The following is a 6,000-nucleotide window of genomic DNA, read 5'->3' on the forward strand; positions in this document are numbered from 1 at the left end:
TTCGACTCCTGCCTCGGGCATGGATGTGTGTGATGTCCTTAGGTTAGTTAGGTTTAATTAGTTCTAAGTTCTAGGTAACTGATGACGTCAGAAGTTAAGTCGCATAGTGCTCAGAGCCAAGATGACCTGGGGTCCAAATGAAGGACACTGAACGTCCGCAGTTTCTGCCGGCATAATGAGACTCCTGGATAGTCATTACACAAAGATGGCAAGGAAAGAAATGGACAAGAGCTTTTAGGCTCCTTAAGGAAGCATTACAGATGATGAAGGACTCACTTGCACAGGAGCGGATATGCTAGAGAGTGCGAGAGTTGTCTGTCAACTCTGCAGTGAAAATACTGCAACCATCAGGCAAAGAGCACTGCTCAGTATGGCCAGCGTCACCGCAAGCGAAGCTAACACGATCATTTCGGCTTAAAATGGTCTGTGTCTATGTTCAGACCACAGTCGAAGAAGTATACAAATGTTGCAGCAGGGTTAGATAAATAACGAAACTGGGTTGAAAAATCATTCAGTGCCACAATTAAGTCAATAAAGTTGACAGAAGCAGAAAAGGCAAGCGTTAAAAAAGGGTGTAATTCTGCGAGTTTTCACCTCTAGATCTACAGGGTACGGATTCAAGATAGCAACAAAACTAATTATGTAGCAACTGTCTTACGATTTCTCTACTGACTGTCGATCTGCTTGCTAGTCGCTCTTTGACAGGAAACGTAAAAATCTTGTTTTCAGCGAGATTTGAGCCGAAAATGTGCGCAGTCTTCCTACTGATAGGTTAACAGGTTACTGCTAACATACGAGTACAACTCTAGCGCTTCCTTGTCGTCCCACTGATTGTTACAATGGAAAATTTACAACGTAAATGGCGAAGTAAGCAGCAGCTTCTATTGAAACGTACTTCCTGGACTCAAAAACGTAAATTTACTATTTCTGTGTCATTATTTATCTGACCATTATTGACAATAGTTAATTTAAGTCGTGCGGTAGCGTTCTCGCTTCCCGCGCCCGGGTTCCCGGGTTCGATTCCCGGCGGGGTCAGGGATTATCTCTGCCTCGTGATGACTGGCTGTTGTGTGATGTCCTTAGGTTAGTTAGGTTTAAGTAGTTATAAGTTCTAGGGGACTGATGACCATAGATGTTAAATCCCATAGTGCTCAGAACCATTTGAACCATTTTTGAGTTAATTTAAATGACAAGAAAATATAGAGTGAATGTACCAGGATAATTGTGAACCACACCAGACAGTAAATCGACGGTCACTTAGTTGCCTAACGTATTCTGTAGTGCTGTCAGTTCTTGATTAGACTAGCGACAAGAAGAATCCGTTTGCTCAGCCGATGTGAGTCTTGAGCTGGCGGGAAATCTCGCCTTCGAAGAGGCGCCGGAGACAGCTGCCACCGAGTGTACTGAGAGCAGAAATATCTAGTATAAGCTACTGACTTTCATTCGTATTTCTGTAACTACGATACGGGTCTAAATCGCATTTACGAGTAATATCCAGATGCACCGACCGCAGCTCTGACATCATAAATAAAGAGCAGGAAAACTATTGGGGCGGCTCTCCTCTTCAGCAGTTATCGTAGGTAATTTTGTTTTTCTGCCTTACGCGATTCTCCTGTTTTGCATCCGTGGACACTATTAACATTACGAGTAAATAACATTCATTTTAATATTATATACTTGAAAACAGTTTTCCTCGCGAATGTTTTCATAGGCATTAAATCAAACGACAACATTACACTAATTACAAAATGTAAACATCCACAAAGAAATCATAATCTGCGAATAACAAATTCAGAATTTGAACAGCAAACTGAGCAAGGAATTCTTTCACAATTATTGAAAAAATATGACTCAAAAGCCCCGGAGAAAATTAAACTACTGCGTGACTGCTGTGAAAGTCCTATTCAAACTTCTGATTACATGAAAGGTGAAGCAGCCGTGATGAGAATGTGAAACTATGAACAATAATTGCTGATAGTAATGTGTCGAGTATGTCGTTCTTAAGCTAAATTGTCATTCGTTCCATAAAAGCCAAAGAGGTGAAAGAAATCGCCTCCTTGTAAGATTTCAATTTTACTGTTGGTGATGCTTTGACGTTTAAAGCGAAAAGCGGCAGATGAACATCTTTTCAACTTTCAGACAAGTTAAGAGAAAGGAGAACCGAAGTAACAAGAAGAGGTTACCCTAAGTGAGCGTTCAATGGAATTTCTATGTAATACCTCACAACTACCGTATTTTGCTCGAAGTTTATTTCCCGGTTGTTTAACCTTATAGACCCCTCTAGGCTATCACATATTTCACGCGAGAGCTATAGAAATGTAACTGTTAAAACAAATTGCTGTGTGAAACATTACAGCACTTGCGGCCGAATCTGACTGAGTGGGCAGTGCTAATTGCAATTACATTTCATTCTGGAGACAACTGGCAAATCTTAATAACGTGACGGTAACATGGTAAGGTTTTAAGGGTGCATGACAGCAAGGGCTTTAGCGGTCGTAATAAAACGTAATAAGACGAGTGTTGGGACTATCATAAAATCACTAAAATGAGAACTGCGCATAAAAACTAAAGCAATTCCTGAAAAATGAGAACAAAAGCACAAAACGCAACGAAAATCACAGCGTCAAACCCAACACATGATAAAAGAGGGAAAAAAGCTGTGGAAAGAATTAAAAGAAGACAGAGGATACCTGCGATTTACTGATAGCTGGAAGAAAAGTGTGTGAAGTAGCAAGTCTCCAACACACTAAAATCTGCAGCCTAAAAGCTTAGGACAGAGTCTAGACATATCACAAATTTTTAAAAACCTCACCACATTCATCTCGCCATCAGATAAAATAGAAGCCAGATCCCCATCTTAATTTGCTTATGCCCGTTGGTCACGAAATAAAACGCACTCATTTAACATGTGGCGTACGCATACTGATACGCCACAGACATCACAGACAGGAGGGTCCTCTCGATGAAGTAAAAAGCCATTTGTGAGCGGACGGTGTCTAATGGCGAGGCGGATCGGGGCCACCTCATCGCTCCGGAGTGACTAGCACGAGGCTCTCTAGAGCTGGACAGTTGGATTCAATAACCACAGCTTATTATCCGTCAGCGCCTGACACTCCCCCTCCCATAACTGCAGGAACAACGACCTACCAGCGACATGTTACCCTGCAAGGGAATGGCGCGGTCTGTGACGGTATCTTCCCTGCGAACCTTCGTCTAATTGTTCATTTCCCCAAATTCCCAGGCGCCCTGGTACCCAGCAGAATGACAGCTTCTTCCCTCGCCGCTGTAGGAAGTACAGTTGGTCCTGTATGAGCTGCAGCCAATTTCTCTGCCGATTACATGTGCCACAACTAGGGAACTAAGGGAATCGGAGCAGATTGCCCTGAAAACGCCTCATCTGCTCCAATGCCTTCAGGATCATGGAATTCTGTATGGGTATGGAGAATGAGAATCCTGAAGACGCAGTTGGGGAAGACGACGGAAACCGTGATGCCTTTGAAAAATGTTAAAAAAGAGAGATTGAAACGTAATATTGGGAGTGCAATCTTTCATAAAATTCGTCAAATCGAAAATAATTCCGGGCCTCTGTAGGAGCCAAGGTGGAGATCTACTCCAACTTTAGTGTAAGACGTTAAAATCAACCTCACCCATCTGTAATAGGCAGCAGGCCGTTGAGGTTCTATGCGCTTCAGTCCGGAACCGCACTGCTGCTACGGTCGCACGTTCGAATCCTGTCTCGGGCATGGATGTGTGTGATGTCCTTAGGTTATTTATGTTTAAGAAGTTCTAAGTCTAGGGGATTGATGACCACAGATGTTAGGTCCCATAGTGCTCAGAGTCATTTGAACCATTTTGTAATAGGCAATCCTTCGCGCGAATCACCTAGCGCCTCGTCGTTCTTTGCCAGTTACGAAAAAGCCTTTCCACTGGAGGCCGAGCAAGCGTATATGGCGTTGACAGTATTTTACACACTTGGTGTACAATGGGAAACAGTCGCCTGATGTGAAACGGCTGCTCAGCGGCTTCAGTTCTGCGGCCCTGTATGGGCCTCATTTGGAACGCCCCAGTGGCTAACCAAATCTTTTCATGGTGCACCACGTCCAAAATCTTTAAATAACATGTTCCTACAGACCCATACACTATGTACCCATAATCGAGCCGAGATCGCACAAAGCCTCCGTAAAATCGGAGCAGACAAGTTCTCATGAATTGTGGCTAAGCCATTTTAAAATACTTACTGCTTTGAGGGACCGTTTCTTCAGGCTCTTAAGATGTAGCAGCCATGTAAGCTTCGAGTCAAATGTGAGGCCAAGAAGCTTCACGGTATCTTTAAAATTAAGGAGTGTCCCTCATCCTCGTCTCAGGGAAGTCTGAAACAGAATGGCAGTACTTAAAAAGAATGCACGGTCGAAGTGTTAGTTACTACTGACGCGTTATCGTTTCAAGGCCGGAGAAGAAACTGCATACACAGAAGTCATCCACAAATAAGGGGCACTGGACACAATATTTACAAACTGACGTAATACTATTGACAGCTATGGCAAATAAAGTCACACTTATAACACTACCTTGAGGGACACCGCATTCCTGTTCAAAGCAGTCAGAGAGGACGAAAATAGCTTAGCAAGAGAAAGGACCAAATAAAGTGGTAAAACTTCTACGAAAACCTCATTCATGGAGCTGCGTGATAATAAGAAGCCTCCAGGTAGTCTCGTAGGCCTTCTCGATATCAAAAAAATATACCCATAAGATGACACCGGCGCAGGAATGCCTGTTGTATAGCCACTGCCAGAAGGGCCAGGTTACCACAGATGGAGCGATACCTCTTCAATCCACACTGAATGCGACTAAGGAGGTGTCTGGAATGTAAGATCCAGACAAGGCGGCAGTTTCGCAATCCTCACCATGTTTTCGGATGGTTGGTTGGTTGATTTGGTGGAGAGGACCAAACACCGAGATCATCGGTCCCATCGTTGAACGGAAGGATGGAGAAGGATTATCGGCCGTGCCTTTTCAAAGGAAGCATCCCGGCATTTGCCTGAAGCGATTTAGGGAAATCCTGGAAAACCTAAATCAAGATGGCTGGATGCAGCTTTTAACCGTCGTCCTTCCGAACGCGAGTCCAGTGTGCTAACCACTGCGCCATCTCGCCGGTCATGATCTTCCCCACACAGCTAATGAGGAAATAATACGATAACTACTCGGGCAGATGCGGTCTTTCACAGGCTTCAAAAGAGGAATTAAAATTGCCTACCACCACGAGTAGGGAAAGTTACAACCCTTCCGTTGTGTGTGTGTGTGTGTGTGTGTGTGTGTGTGCTTATTTGTGCCTTTGGCGCTTATGGGCGCTCAAAGGCGAGGTTATGAGCGCCTTTTTCTTATTAAAAGTAAAAAATGTGAGGAGAAGCAATAAAATGTGAGCATACACAATAAGACAACAGGAAAGAAGAAAAGATGCTATTAGGAGACTAAAGCACAAATAAAACAACAAAGGAGTTCAAAGGAAGGTACAGGACAATGTCACTGGGTGGCCACTTACTTAAAATATGGGCGAGCCAGTCATCCCATGAACTTATTAAAACTATCTCCCTAAAATATATATAAAAACATTGGACAATTCACAAAACTTTAAAACTCGAACTACCTTCGTTTCATCATTACCTACAATAGACTGCAGATCCGTTTGCAAATCAGCCGCGGGCTGCTGGTAGGGGAATAAAATGCAGTCTAATAAAATGTGGCACTCAGTGATCTGTACGACACAAGCGCAAGAAGTTGGAGGATCCACTCCCTGGAGCAAAAAACCATGCATCATAGGGCTGTAGCCTATGGGAAGGCGATTGAGGAGGACCTCGTCCCATTGACGTGGTTGGAAGGAGGTACGCCACAGCCTAGTTGTGAGCCATACGACACGCAGCTCCTTCCAGCTACTCATCCTCCCACAGATGCAAGACTCTGGATCTCAACAGCGACACTGAAAGACTTGAGGATCAAGTCACG

The sequence above is a fragment of the Schistocerca cancellata genome, chromosome 4, assembly GCF_023864275.1.
Source record: "Schistocerca cancellata isolate TAMUIC-IGC-003103 chromosome 4, iqSchCanc2.1, whole genome shotgun sequence".
NCBI classification, from domain to species: Eukaryota; Metazoa; Arthropoda; class Insecta; order Orthoptera; family Acrididae; genus Schistocerca; species Schistocerca cancellata.